The 21139-nt window shown below is 43.3% G+C and overlaps 1 long non-coding RNA gene across 5 annotated transcripts; it reads right to left on the minus strand.

Annotated features, from left to right (window-relative positions):
• Positions 1-7946: 7946 nt before the first annotated feature.
• LOC123415296 lies at positions 7947-10580 on the minus strand. Of its 5 annotated transcripts, none has more exons than XR_006615042.1 (4): positions 10298-10515; positions 9295-9390; positions 9110-9208; positions 7947-8311 (listed from the first exon to the last, which is right to left on the minus strand). It is a non-coding gene; the product is annotated as an uncharacterized LOC123415296 (long non-coding RNA). The 5 variants fall into 5 exon arrangements; XR_006615030.1 differs by lacking the exon at positions 7947-8311 and adding an exon at positions 10542-10580 and having other exon boundaries at positions 8840-9208; positions 10298-10377; XR_006615036.1 differs by lacking the exon at positions 7947-8311 and adding an exon at positions 8840-9022.
• Positions 10581-21139: the final 10559 nt, after the last annotated feature.

Raw genomic sequence — 21139 nt, forward strand, 5'->3', positions numbered from 1 at the left:
GTTACTTGTTACTTTTCGCTTGCTACGTTTCACCTTGCTACACCATCACTTGTTACCGCTACTTTCAGTGCTTGCAGTTATTACCTTGCTGAAAACTGTTTATCAGAGCCTTCTACTCCTCGTTGGGTTCGACACTCTTACTTATCGAAAGGACTACGATTGATCCCCTATACTTGTGGGTCATCAAGACTCTTTTCTGGCACCGTTGCCGGGGAGTGAAGTGCCTTTGGTAAGTGGAATTTGGTAAGGAAACATTTATATACTGTGCTGAAATTTATTGTCACTTGTCACTATGGAAACTGTTCCTTTGAGGAGTTTGTTCGGGGTATCTTCACCACGAACGGAAGCACGAGGAGTTGTTCCTCAATCTGAGGTACCTACTGAAAATATCTTTTATGAAATTCCTTCGGGTATGCTTGAGAAACTGCTGGCTAATCCTTTTACATGAGATGGATCTTCACATCCAGACTTGCATCTGAGCTATGTAGATGAAGTTTGTGGTTTATTTGAGCTTGCAGGTTTGCCCGAGGATGAGGTAAATAAGAAAGTCTTTCCTTTATCTTTCAAGGATAAGGCATTGACATGGTATAGGCTATGTGATGATACTGGATCATGGGACTAAATCGGTTGAAATTGGAATTTCATCAAAAGTTCTATCCTATGCATTTAGTACATCGTGATCGGAATTATATTTATAACTTTTGGCCTCGTGAGAGGGAAAGCATAGCTCAAGCTTGGGGGAGGCTTAAATCAATGTTATATTCATGCCCCAATCATGAGCTCTCAAGAGAAATTATCACTCAAAACTTTTATGCTCGGCTTTCTCATGAAGATCGTACCATGCTTGAAACTTCTTGTACCGGTTCTTTTATGAAGAAGGATATTGAACACAAGTGGAATTTATTGGAAAGAATCAAACGTAACTCTTAAGATTGGGAGCTAGAAGAAGGTAAGTAGTCAGGTATGAATTTCCAGTTTGATTGCGTTAAATCTTTTGTTGAAAGAAACACTTCTAGAGATTTTAGCGCTAAGTATGGACTTGACTCTGAGATAGTAGCTTCTCTATGTGAATATTTTGCTGCTCATGTTGATATTCCCAAAGAAAAGTGGTTTAAATATCATCCTCCTGTAGAAGTCAACATAGCTAAAACCAATCTAGTTGAGGAGAAAGTCATTGCTTTTAGTGATCCTGTTGTTCCTTGTGCCTACGCTGAGAAACCACCTTACCCTGCTAGGAAAAAGGATTATTCTAAAGCTCCAACTGTGATACGTAGGGGTTACACTAGACCACTTGCACCCCCTGAGGAAATTAGAGTTGAACCTAGTGTTGCTATTATGAAAGATCTCTTAGCCGAAGACATAGACGGGCATGTTATCAAATTCTGTGACGACTCCGCTAGAATTGCTAAACCTCACGCGAAAGGCAAATACAGACCTGTAGTTGGCCTGCCCGTTGTTTCTGTCAAGATAGGAGATCACTGTTACCATGGTTTATGTGATATGGGTGCTAGTGTTAGTGCAATACCCCGTTCCCTATATGATGAAATCAAAGATGAGATTGCACCTGCTGAGTTAGAACCCATTGATGTCACTATTACGCTAGCTAATAGAGACACTATCTGCCCTATGGGAATTGTGAGAGACGTAGAAGTCATGTGTGGTAGGACGAAGTATCCTACTGATTTCCTCGTCCTTGCTACTGCACAAGATAGCTTTTGTCCCATCATATTTGGTAGACCCTTTCTCAACACTGTCAATGCTCACATTGATTGCATTAAGCAGACTGTCACTGTTAGTTTCGAGAGTGTGTCTCATGAATTTAACTTCTCCAAGTTTGGAAGACAACCCCATGAAAAAGAGTCGTCTGGTAGGGATGAAATCATTGCTCTTGCCTCTATTTCCGTACCTCATACGGATCCGTTAGAGCAATATCTGCTTGAGCATGAAAATGATATGCATATGGATGAAAGATATGAGATAGATAAAATTGTCTTAGTGCAATATCCTATTCTCAAGAATAATCTGCCTGTTGAACTGCTTGGGGGTCCTCCCCCACCGAAGGGTGATCCTGTGTTCGAGCTTAAACAGTCACCAGATACTCTTAAGTATGCCTATCTTGATGAGAAGGAGATATATCCCGTTATTATTAGTTCCCACCTCTCGAATCACGAAGAGAAGAAGTTACTAAAAACTTTGAGGAAGCATCGTGAGGCTATTGGATATACTCTTGATGATCTTAAGGGTATTAGTCCCACTCTATGTTAGCACAAGATTAAAATTGATCCTGACTTCAAACCAGTTGTTGATCATCAAAGGAGATTAAATCCTAAGATGAAAGAGGTCGTGAGAAAAGAAATATTAAAGCTTCTCGAAGCAGGAATCATTTATCCTGTTGCTCATAGTGATTGGGTAAGTCCAGTACATTGCGTGCCCAAGAAGGGAGGTATCACCGTCGTTCCTAATGATAAGAATGAATTAATCCCACAAAGGATTATTACTGGCTATAGGATGGTGATAGACTTCCGGAAACTGAACAAGGCAACCAGGAAAGACCATTATCCTTTGCCGTTTATCGACCAAATGCTAGAAAGGCTATCCAAACACACACACTTTTGATTTCTAGACGGTTATTCAGGTTTCTGGCAAATACCTGTTGCACAATTTGATCAGGAGAAAACCACTTTCACCTACCCCTTCGGTACCTTTGCTTATAAACGTATGCCTTTTGGCTTATGCAATGCACCTGCCACCTTTCAAAGATGTATGATGGCTATATTCTCTGACTTTTGTGAAAAGATTGTCGAGGTTTTCATGGATGACTTCTCCGTTTACGGGTCTTCCTTTGATGATTGCCTCAGCAACCTTGATCGAGTCTTATAGAGATGCAAAGATACCAACCTCGTCTTGAATTGCGAGAAGTGCCACTTTATGGTTAATGAAGGCATCGTCTTAGGACACAAAATTTCTGAAAGAGTCATTGAAGTTGATAAGGCTAAGGTTTATGCAATTGAGAAAATGTCTTGCCCCACAGATATCAGAGGTATACGAAATTTCCTAGGTCATGTTGGTTTCTATGGAAGGTTCATTAAAGACTTCTCTAAGATTTCTAGGCCTCTTAACCAACCTCTTGCAGAAGGATGTTCCTTTTGTTTTTGATGAGGATTGTGAGGAAGCTTTCAAAATACTTAAGAAGGCCTTGATAACCGCACCTATTGTTCAACCACCTGACTGGAACTTGCCCTTTGAAATCATGTGCGACGTTAGTGATTATGTTGTTGGTGCTGTTCTAGGACAAAGAGTTGACAAGAAGTTGAATGTTATTCACTATGCTAGTAAAACTCTAGACAGTGCCCAAAGAAACTATGCCACTACGGAAAAGGAGTTTTTAGCAGTCGTGTTTGCATGTGAAAAGTTCAGATCTTATATAGTTGACTCCAAAGTCACTATTCACTCTAATCATGATGCTATTAAGTACCTTATGGAGAAGAAGGACGCTAAGTCTAGGCTAATCAGATGGGTTTTCCTGCTACAGGAATTTGATTTGCACGTTGTTGACCGAAAGGGTGCTGATAACCCTGTAGCAGATAACTTGTCCAGGCTAGAGAATGTCCTTGATGACCCACGACCTATTGATGACAGCTTTCCCGTGAGCAATTAAATTTCATCCGCACTTCACATAGTGCACCGTGGTATGCTGATTACGCAAATTATATCGTAGCCAAATACATACCACCCAGTTTCACCTACCAGCAAAAGAAGAAATTCTTCTTTGATTTGAGACACTACTTTTGGGATGATCCTCACCTTTATAAGGAAGGAGTAGATGGTGTTATTAGACGTCGTGTGCCTGAACATGAACAGGGACAGAAGCTCCAGAAGTGTCATTCCGAAGCCTACGGAGGACACCATGCTGAAGATAGAACTGCTCATAAGGTATTGCAATCAGGTTTGTATTGGCCCACTCTCTTCAAGGATGCCCGTAAGTTTGTCTTGTCTTGTGACGAATGCCAAAGAATAGGGAACATCAGTAAGCGTCAGGAAATGCCTATGAACTATTCACTTATCATTGAACCGTTTAATGTCTGGGGCTTTGATTATATGGGACCCTTCCCGAGTTCCAATGGGTACACTCACATCTTAGTTTCTGCGGATTACGTCACTAAGTGGGTAGAAGCTATACCCACTAGAAATGCTGATCACCACACCTCTATTAAGATGCTTAAAGAAGTCATTTTCCCAAGATTTGGAGTCCCTAGATATCTGATGACTGATGGCGGCTCACACTTCATTCATGGTATTTTTCGCAAGATGCTTGCTAAGTATGATGTCAACCATATAGTTGCATCTCCTTATCATCCTCAGTCTAGTGGTCAAGTGGAGTTGAGTAATAGGGAGATCAAATTGATCTTACAAAAGACTGTCAATAGATCTCGGAAGAATTGGTCTAGTAAACTTGACGATGCACTATGGGCTTATAGGACTGTTATAAGAATTCCATGGGCATGTCGCCGTATAAAATGGTTTACGGTAAGGCCTGTCATTTACCTCTTGAGCTAGAACACAAAGCTTATTGGGCAATCAAAGAGCTCAACTTCGATTTCAAACTTGCCGGTGAGAAGCGGTTGTTTGATATCAGCTCATTAGATGAATGGAGGGCCCAGGCATATGAGAATGCCAAGTTGTTCAAGGAAAAGGTTAAGAGATAGCACGATAAAAGAATACAGAAACGAGAGTTCAATGTAGGTGATTATGTCCTGCTATACAATTCTCGTTTAAGATTATTCGCATGCAAGCTTCTCTCTGAATGGGAAGGTCCTTACGTTGTCAAGGAAGCATATCGTTCCGGTGCCATCAAAATCAATAACGCGGAAGGAAATTTTCCTAGAGTGGTAAATGGGCAAAGAATCAAGCATTATATCTCCGGTACTCCCATAAATGTTGAGACCAATATCATCAATATCATAACTCCAGAGGAGTACATAAGGGATGTTTATCAGCCTGTTTCAGACCCTGAAAACGAAGAGGTATCTATTTCGGTAAGTAATTGGACTCCGAAGCTTTTCCAATAGGAAATTTCCTCTGTCTTGGAATTTATGGGAAATTAGAAAAATAAAAAGCAGTCCGGAGAGCGCACGAGGAGGCCACAAGCTTGGTAGCCGCCACCCCCTGGCTGTGGCTACAAGGCTCGTGGGCACCTCGTGTGCCTCTCGGACTCCGTTTTCTTGCGGAGCACTCCTTCTGTTCCAGAAAAAATCATTATATATACGCCCGAGGGTTTTGATCTCCGTATCGTGCAGTTTTCCTCTGTTTTCGTTTCGAGCCTGTTTCTGTTGCAGATCTAGATGGTCATGACTTCCCCAAACGCTCCTAAGGACAAGATCTTCGAGAAGGTCATCAATCCCTATCTCACGGAAGTGCTGAAACACCCTCAATCTATCAAGATGAGCGAGGGGATGTTGCACATCCATGATGTTGAGGGGCCTAAGAAGACCGGAAGCATGGAGACGAGGCTCGAAGCAATGGAGCAACAAGTCTTCAAGTGCCAAGGGATGGTGGAGCGTGGACTCAACGCCAACCACATGATGATCAAGGAGTTCACCAGCACTCACAAGATGGATGCCATTGACATTGGGAAGCACCTCTCTAGGCTCTATGACAGGGTTGATCAACTTCAGAGCCAGATCTATGACCTGCAAAAGCAAAACTGTGAGTATGAGTATAGATTTAAATCAATAAGGTTGGCTGCAGATTTGAGGATTCCGGCGACTCGTTCATCCTGCCATGATGGAGCACCTATGCCTTGGAAGACGGAGGATAAGACTACTCCAACAACTTCACCACCATCACCACCAAAAGAAGACAACTAAGCATTGGTATGGGAAATCCCCTTGGCTTTTGCCAAGCTTGGGGGAGTTGCCTTGGTATCGTATCACCTTTATATCTTTTGCTTTTACCTTTGTTTTAGTTCTTTCCTTTTTAGTTTTTATTTCTTCTCTTAGTGGAATAAGTCTTTAGTGTTTAGTTTGAGTCTTTTGCTTTGTGTCTCCCCCAATGTATTCGAGCTTGCAAGCTATATAATAAGGAGTATCTTAGTCAAGGGCTTTGTTTTGTGCCCTGATCAAAAGTATGAAAAGAATGATAGCATGAAAGATCATGAGATGATCTTATGGAAAGTGATAGCTTCACATATGACAAGTATGATAATTGAAACTTGTTGATAATAAATCAACATAGACCTCAGTCATTGTTGCAATTAATAAGAATTAATAAGGAAAGAGAGGTTCACATATAAATATATCATCTTAGACACCTTCTATAATTGTGAGCATTCACCAAACTATTACATGCTTAGAAGTAGATGTTGGACAAGGAAGACAACATAATGAATTGTGTTTGCTTGATTCCAAACAATGTTACATGATTAGAGATCCCTTAGCATGTGACGTTTGCTTCCCCCTCATATCAGCCAAAACTCCCGCACCAAGTAGAGATACTACTAGTGTATCCATAAACCTTCAACCCAGTTTTGCCATGAGTGTCCACCATACCTACCTATGGATTGAATAAGATCCCTCAAGTAAGTTGTCATCGGTGCAAGCAATAAAAATTGCTCTATAATATGTATGATCTATTAGTGTGTGGAAAATAAGCTTTATACGAACCTGTGATGAGGAAGACATAAAAGCGAGAGACTGTATAATAAAGTTCTTTATCACATGAGGCAATATAAAGTGACGTTCCTCCGCACTAAGAGGACACACATCCAAACCTCAAAAGCGCATGACAACCTCTGCTTCCCTCTGCGAAGGGCCTATCTTGTACCTTTAATTTTTGCCCTTGAAGGAGTCATGGTGATCTTCACCAATTCCTTATTTTGCCTTTGTCTTGGCTACCGTCACATGCTTGGGAAAGATCTATATTCATATATCAACTTGGAGATGAGTACTTATGCTTTATTATTGCTAACTTTACCCGTGAGGAAAATGGTTGGGAGGCAAAACTATAAGCCCCTATCTTCCTCTGTGTCCAGCTGAAACTTTGATACCATGGGTACCACGTGAGTTGTAACAATTGTGGAAAACAAAAGAGATGATTGAGTATGTGGGTTTGCTTTACAAGCTCTTATTTGACTCTTTTTGATGTTATGATAAATTGCAATTGCTTCAATGACTATGGACTGTTGTTGGCTACTTCTCGGTAAGGTTTTTGCTTCATACTTTGCTTTGTGAAGAAATTGTTACTTTCCCATAAGAATCTTTATGATGTATTGTTGTTCTATGTGTGATCATGATGCCCCCATGTCCGTATTATGTTTTATCGACACCTTCATCCCTAAACATGTGGACATGTTTATGGAACTTGGTTTTCGCTTGAGGACAAGCGAGGTCTAAGCTTGGGGGAGTTGATACGTACATTTTGCATCATGCTTTCATGTTGATACTAGTAGAATGCCCGTGCGTTGCTACGGCCTTTTAATGTTTGATCTGATGACATATATATTTCCATGTCGTTACATACAACTCGATGAATTCTTTACCATGTCGAACAACATTGTGTGGGGACCATTGTTGATGGTCTTTTTAAACGTCAACCTAATCCATCTTCGCCTCTCTCATACTCTGCAAAAATAAATATATATAGAAATGCACCTTTTGTATTATCTGTGCAACAGCTTTACTATTGCTCCTGCGCATTTTTCACCTCTTTTCTTTTAAAATAGTCAATTGCACATGTGTTACAAGCAGGACATATATATTCTAATGATTTATTCCTAAAAATAAAAATCTAATGATTCAACAACCGTATATGACATAGGCTTTTATAAACCCCGCGACAAGTGTGGTGAGCAATCGTCAAATCATTAAAAAGAGACATACATCTTTATACACGCAATCTAATTATCAAAATAAAAAATGTACAGCGAGCATAGAAACATGTACTACCCATTCATATGAAGATAAAGATACATATTCTCCACATTTTTCTCATAATTCCTTACCACCATCTCCTTCCAAGAAAAGAAAACAACATTTTTATCCTTAACCCTACTTCCCTTTCATTTTTTATTCTCCTCATTCACCCTAACTCTATAGCATTGTCCTCACTTTAGAAGTTTTTCATCTCATCTTGCAACCTTTTGAAACTTCAGCAACTCTAGCAATAGTCTCAGCTTGCCATTTGCTCAGCATTGCCACCACTTCAGAAATTTGTCATCCCACCTTGGAACATTTTAAAACTTTATCAAATCTACAAAATGGCTGAAACTTACCACCTCCTCATTTATGCTTCCTCAGTTGATCCATAGATGATCCTGAATGAATATTTATTATCTTATTTCTTAGTATTTAACTGTAAATAGTCTATGGCAAGTTGCCATCGAAACAGATTATTCCACTAACTAAGCTGCAAATATGCAAGACTCAAAATTATTCCACTAACTAACTTGCTTGCGATCAACATTAGTATCCAACATCATCCTTTCTGGTTCAAAACATTGAGCATCTACCTAGTGACCATATGATGCATGTGGGGAGCATTGAGCTTCGTTTCGGCACCAGTGATGCTCGTGGTCCTCTTCCACCATGGCCATACACTCTGCATATAGTACCATCTACCACATTGTAGTATTAGATTTCATCAGAACCCTTGCAACTTCTAGGTCCAACAAGAAAGCAGAGGCAAACTTCTTGCTGCAATTATGTTCATGCACGTGGAACAAATAGTACATGGTATTAACTCTTCTGGGTGCGCTTAAAAATTAAGTTACCAGAGACTCTTCACCATACGTCTCTTGAATATTATTGTAGGTACCAAGGTACACACTAATGATTCTCACACATACAATAAAGTTCGCACCGGTTTTTTCCAACTCTAGCTCAGGGATATGTACAATTGTTAGCATGCCCCAAACTTATGCAACGATAACAATCAGCAAGCCGTTGCTGCCCTCAAGTTTAACTCCTCTCCACGCATCAGATATTTTCCCAATTGAGCAACGGACTTATCACAAAAATAGAATTTTCTACCAAAACAGTATTTGAGCCCATGATACCAAGTATGCATACACAAAATGAAAGAAACAAGCAATACGCTTGTTAACAGTGCAGACCTTCTACTCAAGGTGGTAGAGGAGCCGCATAAGGTGCCAGCAGCAAGCACACCCCCGCACCGTCATCTACACCTTCCTCTCCTGTCCTCACATTCACAACTACAACCAAGAATAGCAACAAAGTCACCCTCTTCGTTCTCAAAAGTAAGGAAAATAAAACAATTTTGAGACGGTGGACAACTGACCTTCTTGTCGAGCTTGATCTTTCTCATCCCACGTAATCCATGTCAGATCGCCACCGCTTCCCGAAAAATCAGCAACCTCCTTGCTCTCCCCACCTCCTAATATTAAAATATCGACATGATAGCAGCAACAACACAGGGAGGGTCTTGAGAATGAAGTGCCATGTTCATACCGAAGGAAAATAATCATGCTCAAATAGAAAGATATGAATTATTAGTAGAAGGAAGACACCTATTATAGCATGCATAACTATTCAGTATGATCGCAATGGTGAATAAAATTGACAAATACTTTATGGGAGGGGGAAGAACGACCACGGAAAAGAGGTGACGGTGATGGTCGGTTGTGGGCTCAGTTTTGTTGAGGCTACGATAACTTCCAATAGCGAGACTTGAAGCCATGCATGGTGATCGTGGAGTCCGTCTATTTGAGTCGGCGCACGCGTCCATCAAACCCGTACACAACTACATGATTTGGAGGGAGTGACTGGCCAGCCACCACCAGAGCACTTGGTGGTAAACAATAAATCAATATCTTCCTCTCGCGCGATTAGAAAGTTAGCGTATTCCAAAAACAAAAGAAACAAGGCTAAAAATGAACTGCTTGAACTCCTCTACCAAGAATAAGCGGTCATAGAAAGTCCATTGCTGGCACCTCACTTCTTCTATCAAAATGTGTTCAACTACATTAATGTTTCAAAATTGCAAGTGTACTCATAGGTGAAAATTGAAATTTTCTACGATGGACATGTAAAACAGTCTAGGTGAATTAGGGAAAGTCGGTAGCACAACGAATGAATAACCAAGCTGACAACACAAATAATGATTAACTAAGTTGATAGCACAAACAAAAGTAACCACTGATAGCAAAGAACAATATGATCTACGAGTACATGAGGAAGAAATATGTAAAAAATAATGGTAGCTATCTGACTGTTTAAGCAGTTCATCTCAAGGGCAGACATAGTCAGTAAACAAATTGGTGAAAAGAAGACTGAAGTTGTACCGTAATTCATCCATGGCAGCTATGTAGGATGCATTATGATGTGGTTCACTCCGAAAGAGGCTCCCTATCCAATCCAAAACCTGAAATCGATTAATTACTCAACGCCAGATAATCAATGTACCACTACATGGTACCATGAATCCATAATAACTAATTAATCTACAACAATTCTAGACATCATTGACACTTAGACGTTGTAAAACCAAATTACAGATAGATTTTCAGATTAACCCGAGTCTATAACCTTATACGCACTACCACATTCGATGAACGGCGAAACAATGTTCAGCACTACCACATATATTGTGAATCTTCCCTGAACTTTTCAGTTTGACCACCCCTAGGCATATAATTGCAGCCCGAGAAGACGACATTGCTCCATGGGAGTCTTCACATATTCAACTCGAACAAAGAAGAAAAATTATTAATGGACTCAAATTATTAAGACAAAGCTATTGTCTTCTGGCCCAAATGAAAAGATAAGTTTGGTAATTGGAAACTTGGGTAGATACCTTGATGGAGCGATCCTGCTCGATGTCTAGGGAGGCCTTGGAGAAGACGACCTTCGGGGTGAACAACTTCTGCAAAGACTCCACCTTGGCGCTCATGTGAGCCTAAGGTGCCAAAAAAAACCAAAAAAACTGCAGAGATGAATACTTCGATGCATATAATTTGTAGGCTGCATATACATGGGATGTATATATGCTTATTAATATGTGCATTTGGAACATATATCAGCCCTCCCCATTGAAATAGTTGGCTAGGCTAGGCTATGGTCCTGAAACAAACAAACCTTCCCAATTCTCCACTGACCGCAACACCTTCCCGAGGGACCCGATGCACTGATGCACTAATTCACTACTCTGCACCTCCCAATCGACCCTCAGGCATGCTCTGAAAGTAGAAGAATGATGCAAGAACACATCAGTTAAATGATATAAGAATACTATATACAAGACTGGATGCCTTTGAAAAATTCACAGCAAAATTATTCTAGCTTCCATACGACCATGACGAATCAAATTATTCATTGCGTTAAATAGCATGGTCATACATCCCTGGCAGTCGGAACATACTTTATTTTCTTAGACATTGTTATAGCAAAACTTACAACATAAGAATTGAGTGTTTGTGCAAATAACTAATCAGATTCTCTATTTTGATAGTTTCCATTCACTTTCACATGTCCCGATTCATCAATAATCATTTGGTGAGATGTCCGTTCATTATGATTGAGGAACATCAATGAAATGCAACGTCATTTCTCTTACGTAGTATACCAGAAAATGGAATTTTCAATATACTATTGAACATGTCAAATAAGTAAGCCTAGTTGGCTCAAAGTTGATTAAAGCTCAATTGGATAGCCCTTAATTCTAGGTTATGCATCCAGCACTTAAGAGCCAAAAAAGAAAGAGACACTGCATTCAAAATTAGGCAAGTGGGCATCAGAGCCTGGGCTCCTCTATTTGAAACCGCATTTACACTTGCTGATGTTTGCTTGAACATGAGGATTAAGCTCGCAATTCGGTATTTGGAAACCCTGCAGGTTGGTTTTTGCCATTTCCCCCCAAAACAAAGAGAACACACAGCTAACACTATGATTGATGCAGCTCAAATAAGGCATCAGTTCAGTCTACTTAATCCTACTAACTGTGCGGCTGAGGAACCAACTATCTCAGTGTCTAAACACCCTGTTATTTTGCACTTTATGAAATCGAAGAAGGAAGCCAAAATAGCACCTTTGCTCTCTTCGGCATTGGCATTTAGGCGAAACTTCTCTACCAGTTAAACGCGAAGCATCTCGACTCTGTAGTGGGATGGAAATGACTGACACCTTCAAAAGCATCACAAAATTATGTAGCAACACCTACAAATAAATTGAGTAACATCCAAGGCCATTACAATACATAGATGCTATAATTTTCCAATAGGATACTAAAACCACTAATACACTTCTACTATTGCACGCAGGGGCATAAAAGTTAGATATAGGGAAAAGATGGAGCGACAATACCTCAACATCGAGGAGACGTCTGTACCACGCTGGACAGTGGAAGGCGCATATGCAAGGCAACAAGAAATTTATAAATCCCATGCTCGTGGCTACGAGCAGGGGCGAGAGCCCTCGGATCTCCTCGCTCGCACCATGTCCGAAGGTGAGCACGACCCCGTTAGCCGGGACACACCGACCCCAGCTGCATTGGGCTACCCTGCACTCCACACGAGCACATGATGGGTATGACCTTGACATTGGCCGGATCTGGAGCGGATGCGGCCGCGCTTGGGGTGGCCAGGCCCGTCGCCGTGCTGGTGAAGATTGTGGGGGGGAGGCGGAGCAGGGAGGGAGGGGAGGGGCTCCAGCAACGTGAATCCATGGTAACTTGGGGAGGGGAGCAGCGTGCTGGGAGGAGGGAGGAGCAGCATGCGAGAAGGAGGCAAGCACACCGTGGAGAGAGTCAGGGATTGAAGGGAGCAGTGGCTGGTTAGGGGTCTCTAGGCCGCCATGGGACCGACGCGGAGGGAGGGGCTGGCTCTGAGGAGCGATGACCTGGCTCGTCCATCGATCGAGAGCCTTGCAAGCGCCAACGGCTCCCTCGATCATCGCCGCCGTCCAAAGAAGGACGCGGCGACGGTCTCGTGCGGTCGTGAAGACGGCGCGTGACGTGCTGAGGGGGAAGGAGGGCGAGGGGAGCATGGGGAAGGGGGACGCCACCAGCGTGGCGGCCATTATCACGCCGGGAGGGATCTAACATATGCCGCCGCCGTGAGGGGCGCTGACGCCGGCGAGGGAGAGCCGGCGACGCACCACTCCCGCCGCCGTCCTCCTACCCTGCTTCTGCTAATTGGTAGGGCCGACGGCGAGCCGCTCTCATCTTGTTGAGCACCCAGGGGGGCGTGGAGGGGGAGACGACGGGACGGCGCAATGGGCGAGCGAAGGCGGCGGGGCGACAGTGAGTGGAAGAGGAGCACGTTGCGGAGGCCGGCCTCTCATGCGCCGTCCGTCGGGGAGCACGACGTCGAGTGTCCCCGAGCGGGATCTATCTTCTGCTAGCGCGGCGGCGCCCACGCGCCCGGGCCCTAGCGCCATGAGCCGCATCCACGGGATGAGGAGGCGGGGATGGCGGCGCGAGGGCGACGGGGAAAGGAGCCGCGAGGAGGGCCGGTGGGAAGGGAGAGGGTGCGGTGGCGGTGGCACCGAGCGGCGGGGGGCGGGGGGGGGGGGGGGGGGCAGTGCCGAGCGAACGAGAGAAGCGGCACTGCGCGGGGGTGGGGGTGGGGGTGGGGGTGCCGAGCGAATGAGAGGAGCGGCGCGGGGGCGTGCTGCGAGGAGCGGTTTCTTTCTATACTTGGGATCGAGTACGTGGGATCGCTGGGAGGTCGAACCATCCAGCTGGTTGAACCATCACGACGTTCGATCCTGCTTTAATAGTAGAGATTTACGCTCTTTGGGCTGTTATATTACCTTGTGGTACCATACTTATGCCTTTTCTCTCTTATTTTGCAAGGTTTATTTGAAGAGGGAGAATACCGGCAGCTAGAATTCTGGACTGGAAAAGGAGCAAGTCTGAGTCCTCTATTCTGCACAACTCCAAATGCCCTGAAAATCAACGTGGAATTTTTGGGAATATATAAAAAATATTGGGCGAAAGAAGTACCAGAGGGGAGCTACCAGGGCCCCATAAGCCTGGTAGCCGCCACCCCCTGGTGGCGGCTACATGGCTTGTGGGCTCCCCGATGGCCCACTGGCCCCCCTCTTTTGCTATATGAAGGGTTTCGTTCCAGAAAAAAATCAAGGAGGAGCTTTTTCGTGGTTTCGCCGCCGCCACGATGCGGAACTTGAGCAGATCCAATCTAGAGCTCCGGCAGGACAATCCTGCCAGGGAAACTTCCCTCCCGGAGGGGGAAATCGTCGCCATTGTCATCACCAACACTCCGCTCGTCGGAGGGGATTCATCTCCATCAACATCTCCATCAGCACCATCTCCTCTCCAATCCCTAGTTCATCTCTTGTAACCAATCGACGTCTCGCGACTCCGATTGGTACTTGTAAGGTTGCTAGTAGTGTTGATTACTCTTTGTAGTTGATGCTAGTTGGATTACTTGGTGGAAGAGTTTATGTTCAGATCCTTGATGCTATTCATTACACCTATGATCATGATTATGATTATGCTTTGTGAGTAGTTACTTTTGTTCCCGAGGACATGTGATAAGTCATGCCGATAATAGTCATGTGAATTTGGTATTCGTTCGGTATTTTGATATGATGTATGTTGTCTTTTCCTCTAGTGGTGTTATGTGAACGTCGACTACATAACACTTCACCATATTTGGGCCTAGAGGAAGGCATTGGGGAGTAGTAAGTAGATGATGGGTTGCTAGAGTGACAGAAGCTTAAACCCGAGTCTATGCGTTGCTTCGTAAGGGGCTGATTTGGATCCACTAGTTTAATGTTATGGTTAGACGTTGTCTTAATTATTCTTTCGTAGTTGCGTATGCTTGCGAAAGGGGTTAATCATAAGTGGGATGCTTGTCCAAGTAAGGGCAGTACCCAAGCGCCGGTCCACCCACATATCAAACTATCAAAGTAACGAACACGAATCACATAAACATGATGAAACTAGCATGACAGAAATTCTCGTGTGTCCTCGGGAGCGTTTTTCCTCCTATAAGACTTTGTTCAGGCCTGTCCCTTGCTACAAAAGGGATTGGGCCACTTCCTGCACCGTTGCTACTACTTGTTACTTGTTACTTTTCGCTTGCTATGTTTCACCTGGCTACACCATCACTTGTTACCGCTACTTTTAGTGCTTGCAGTTATTACCTTGCTGAAAACTGTTTATTAGAGCCTTCTGCTCCTCGTTAGGTTCGACACTCTTACTTATCTAAAGGACTACGATTGACCCCATATACTTGTGGGTCATCACACACCGAGTAGTGCATTAAGGACATAACCCTTCTGCGCAACAATGAGGACAATCCTCAGTTTTACGGACTGAGTCCGCAAAGTTGCTACTATCAACTTTCAACTAAATTTTCTCTTGGATCATATAAAAACTGTAGAGCTATAGCGCAAGCTACATCGTATTTCGCAAAGACCATTAGACTATGTTCATGATAATTAGTTCAATTAATCATATTACTTAAGAACTCCCACTCAAAAAGTACATCTCTCTAGTCATTTGAGTGGTACATGATCCAAATCCACTATCTCAAGTCCGATCATCACGTGAGTCGAGAATAGTTTCAGTGATAAGCATCTCTAAGCTAATCATATCAACTATATGATTCATGCTCGACATTTTGGTCTCTTGTGTTCCGAGGCCATGTCTGCACATGCTAGGCTCGTCAAGTTTAACCCGAGTGTTCCGCGTGTGCAACTGTTTTGCACCCGTTGTATGTGCACGTTGAGTTTATCACACCCGATCATCATGTGGTGTCTCGAAACGACGAACTGTAGCAACGGTGCACAGTCGGGGAGAACACAATTTCGTCTTGAAATTTTAGTGAGATATCACCTCATAATGCTACCGTCGTTCTAAGCAAAATAAGGTGCATAAAAGGATTAACATCACATGCAATTCATAAGTGACATGATATGGCCATCATCATGTGCTTCTTGATCTCCATCACCAAAGCACCGACACGATCTTCTTGTCACCGATGCCACACCATGATCTCCATCAACGTGTCGCCATCGGGGTTGTCGTACTACTAAAGCTACGTCCTAGCAATATAGTAAACGCATCTGCAAGCACAAACATTAGTTTAAAAGACAACCCTATGGCTCCTGCCGGTTGCCGTACCATCGATGTGCACGTCGATATTAACTATTACAACATGATCATCTCATACATCCAATATATCATATCACGTCTTTGGCCATATCATATCACAAGCATACCCTGCAAAAACAAGTTAGACGTCCTCTAATTGTTGTTGCATGTTTTACGTGATTGCTATGGGCATCTAGTAGATCGCATCTTACTTAAGCAAAAACCACAACGGATATGTGCAAATTGCTATTTAACCTCTCCAAAGACCACCTCGGTCAAAACCAATTCGACTAAAGTTGAAGAAACAAACACCCGTCAGTCATCTTTATGCAACGAGGTTGCATGTCAAGCGATGAAACCAGTCTTTCATAAGCGTACGAATAATGTCAGTCCGGGCCGCTTCAATCCAACAATACCGCCGAATTGAGAAAAGACTAAGGAGGGCAGCAAATCGAACATCACCGTCCACAAAACCCTTTTGTTCTACTCGAGATTACATCTACGCATGAACCTAGCTCATGATGCCACTGTTGGGGAACGTCGCATGGGAAACAAAAAAAATTCCTACGCGCACGAAGACCTATCATGCTAATGTCCATCTACGAGAGGAGATTTGGATCTACGTACCCTTGTAGATCGCACAACAGGAAGCGTTAAGAAACGCGGTTGATGTAGTGGAACATCCTCATGTCCCTCGATCCGCCCCGTGAACCGTCCCACGAACCGTCCCGCGATCCGTCCCACGATCCGCTCCAATCTAGTGTCGAACGGACGGCACCTCCGCGTTCAGCACACGTACAGCTCGACGATGATCTCGGCCTTCTTGATCCAGCAAGCAAGACGGAGAAGTACATGAGTTCTCCGGCAGCGTGACGGCGCTCCGGTGGTGGTGAAGGATCTACTCCTGCAAGGCTCCGCCCGAGCTCCGCAGAAATACGATCTAGAGGAAAATCATGATGACTTGTGGTCGGGCTGCCGTGGCAAAGTTGTCTCAAATCAGCCCTAGACCTTCACTATATAAAGGAGGAGGGGCGGGGAGGCTTGCCTTGGGGTCCAAGACCCCAAGGGTCCGCCGGCCAAGGAGGTGGAGGAGTCCACCTCCAATCCTAGTCCAACTAGGATTAGAAGGTGGAGTGCTTTCCTTCCTTCCCACCTCTTTTTTTTTCTTTTCTCTTTGATTTTCTATCTCCTGCGCATAGTGCCCTTTTGAGCTGTCCCACCAGCCAATTAAGGGCTGGTGCGACACCCCTAAGGCCTATGGCCTTCCCCGGGCGGGTTGGCCCCCTCCCGGTGAACATCCGGAACCCATTCGTCACTCCCGGTACATTTCCGGTAATGCGCGAAAACTTTTCGGTAATCAAATAAGGTCATCCTATATATCAATCTCCATCTCCGGACCATTCCGGAAACCCTTGTGACGTCCGTGATCTCATCCGGGACTCCGAACAACATTCAGTAACCACACATATAACTCAACTATACTAAAACATCGTCGAACCTTAAGTGTGCAGACCCTACGGGTTCGAGAAATATGCAGACATGCCCCGAGGTACTCCTCGGTCAATATCCAATAGCGGGACCTGGATGCCCATATTGTATCCTACATATTCTCCGAATAACTTATCGGTTGAACCTCAGTGTCAAGGATTCAGGCAATCCCGTATATCATTCTCTTTGTCCGTCGATATGTTACTTGCCCGAGATTCGATCGTCGGTATCCGCACACCTATTTCAATCTCGTTACCGGCAAGTCTCTTTTCTCGTTCCGTAATACAAGATCCCATGACTTACACTTAGTCACATTGCTTGCAAGGCTTGTGTGTGATGTTGTATTACCGAGTGGGCCCCGAGATACATCTCCGTCACACGGAGTGACAAATCCCAGTCTTGATCCATACTAACTCAATGGACACCTTCGGAGATACCTGTAGATCACCTTTATAGTCACCCAGTTACGTTGTGATGTTTGATGCACACAAGGTATTCCTTCGGTGCCAGTGAGTTATATGATCTCATGGTCATAGGAACAAATACTTGACACGCAGAAAACAATAGCAATAAAACGACACGATCAATATGCTACGTTCATAGTTTGGGTCATGTCCATCACATGATTCTCCTAATGATGTGATTCCGTTATCAAGTGACAACACTTGCCTATGGTCAGGAAACCTTGACCATCTGTGATCAACGAACTAGTCAACTAGAGGCTCACTAGGGACAGTGTGTTGTCTATGTATCCACACATGTATTTGAGTTTCCAATCAATACAATTCTAGCATGGATAATAAACGATTATTATGAACAAGGAAATATAATAATAACTAATTTATTATTGCCTCTAGTGCATATTTCCAACACTCGTCGGTTGTCCGGCATTCTCTCGACGACATAGCTTAACCCAGCCAGGCCTCCTCGCTTTAGGCTGGCCATGGTGCTGTTGATGGTCGTAATTTCAGGCCTCCCTGGCCAGATCTTACCCACGGTGTTTTGCGGTTGATGGCATTGATGGAGCATCTGGTTACGCCCGGTGTCACCTTCCTTGGTGATGAGCGCAACTCTCTTTCCGACGACGACGGTTCTGGAGAGCGACGGTGTCCACATATTCGGATCTTAATGCACTTGTGTCTGGGATTGTTCAGCCTTTGGCCGGGGCGAAATCCCTGCTCGGCTTGTCAATGCTGGCAGCGACCACACATGCGGGTGTCGCCCCCTTCTTGAACGCGTTGTCCTCGACTCTTGTATGTCTTGAGTGTTGGGGAAACCCTAGGTCTACTACCTCGGACCGGACGATGACGACGGCTCGGCGTCGTACCCTTCATGAAGGCATTGTCTTGGTTACTCGTGGTACGTTTGGTCTTGGATTCGAAGATCTTGGAAGCATTGATGGTATGGTATCTTGCTGATAGCCTAAGCATCCAAGGCATAATGTACGACATGGGTGACACTCCCTCGATAGCTTCCCTCTCCAGTTCAGCCAGATCATGCTTCCTACTTGTCGATCTCTAGGCGTTTGAGGTGGGAGGTATGTTGATCTGGTCAGTCTTGGTGTCATGGTCGTGTGATGTTGGTGCCTACTATTGGTTGCGACGTGGTATTGATGCCATTTATCTCATCTCTTTGTCTTTGATGCTAGATTTTAGCTTAGAGAGTTTGTGTCGTGTTGTATCCCTTTCCGCTCTTCCCAGACCTTGTGTGGTGCTCCTCCATTCTCTGATGTATCTCACTTTTGTTTCTTTCTACCTATCAATGAAATGATACGCGGTCTTTGAGTATTCGTGACAAAAACTAGATGATACCCCGTACGTTGCGGTGGGAATATGTTGCAATATATTTCAGTAAAATTTAGTTGTACAAAACATTTTTTTAATTGTTTGTATGAAACATTTGGATTAATAGTGTATGAAAACTAAAATTACATATTACATATCGTATTGCTTCATTGCATAGTTGAAAACTATTTATTGAATATATGCAGTATAATATAATGGAAATTTTCCTATGCATGTTTGGTGTGGGCCTTTGATAAGGTGACATATGTGCATGGATTATGTGTGAATGTGGAAAGAAATAGAATTAGTGGGGATCAATTAATAAGGAAAATCGATTATTATGCATGTTGTGGTGGGCCTTTTATCATGTGGCACATGTGCATATTAAGATAATAAAAGTAGTGAGGATGAACTATTTAGGGGCAATATATTTCAGTAAAATTTGGTTGTATGAAACAATTGGATTACTTATATAAAAATGCTAAAATACATATTACATATTGTATTGGTTTATTACATAGTTGATAACTATTTATTGGATATAGTTGGTGTAATATAATGGACTTTTTCCCATGCGTGTTTGGTGGGCCTTTATTGAGGTGATACATGTGCATGGATTATGTGTGCATGTTAAAATAAGTAGAATTAGTGGGGATCAATTAATACAGGAAAATAATTCTTATGCTTGTTGTGGTGGGCTTTGATGATGTTGCATGTGTGCGTGTTAAGATAATAAAAATAGTATGGGATGAACTATTTAGGTGTATATGATGCTATATCTTGCTTACCGCGAGATAGATTGATTTCTCATATGTATCATTCAGTGACTAGGCTGGCCCATTTCAGCCATTTTGGGAACCTTCCACAGGAAAGAGGAACTGGTTTTAGGGGCCCTTCGTTTGGTTTTCCATCGGGTTTTCCCTTTTCTCACTATTTGTGCTTTTCTCTACAGGTTTTTATTGGTATTCTTCAAGTTTTGTAGTACCTTTTTTTTGTTTGTTTCTATTTTGCAAATACTTGTTGTCTTTTAAAGTACACATATATAACTTTTCTTATACGTGCTGAATAAACATTTGAAGATTTGTTTGTGTTCCATTTTTTTTTCTTCATTTACGCGTACTTGCTTTAGCCCAACTTTACACAACGGTAACACTAGCTATCTAGTAAAAGTAAACAGTTTGCTAAAGGACATCTAAATGTGTTGTAAATATTGCACATTTAAATCATATATCACTGATCTTATGCGAAGATTCATAAGAACATTGTTTTTTTTATTATGTTTCATTAGATTAGAACACATGTAGATGTGTTCTAGACATTTTCGTCGAAGTAAATTTATTATGCCTGAAATCACGGGGAAGCTTCCAAAGAAGACAAGACAGCGCATGAGCTTTCGGCACAAGCTGGCGTGCTTCGCTTTCCGTATAATATCGATCTTTTGCGCGACGGTTGCCCGAAAACGGGAAGATATGAATTTCAGTCTCTCTTGGGGATATTTGCCGCACCCAGCGCCACACAAGCAGGATTGACTGGTGCTAAGGCTTACGCGGCAGATCAGGTCGAACGTGAACTAGCCGGTGGACGTGGAAAAAGCGTATACTCGCGATATGTTTCAAGTTATCCTTGTTGTGAAAAGCAGTGCTTCTGGATAACTTGGAGCACGCACGCCACACGTGCATGCAGAAGATATGGCCTTCAACTTGTACACCCCCTTCCGATGAGCAATGCGCCACGGAGAAGCGATTCGAGTCTCAGCCCGTTGAAAAGAGAGAAAAAAAGGGCTACATGATTCA

This window comes from Hordeum vulgare, chromosome 1H (genome assembly GCF_904849725.1).
Source record: "Hordeum vulgare subsp. vulgare chromosome 1H, MorexV3_pseudomolecules_assembly, whole genome shotgun sequence".
Lineage (NCBI taxonomy): Eukaryota > Viridiplantae > Streptophyta > Magnoliopsida > Poales > Poaceae > Hordeum > Hordeum vulgare.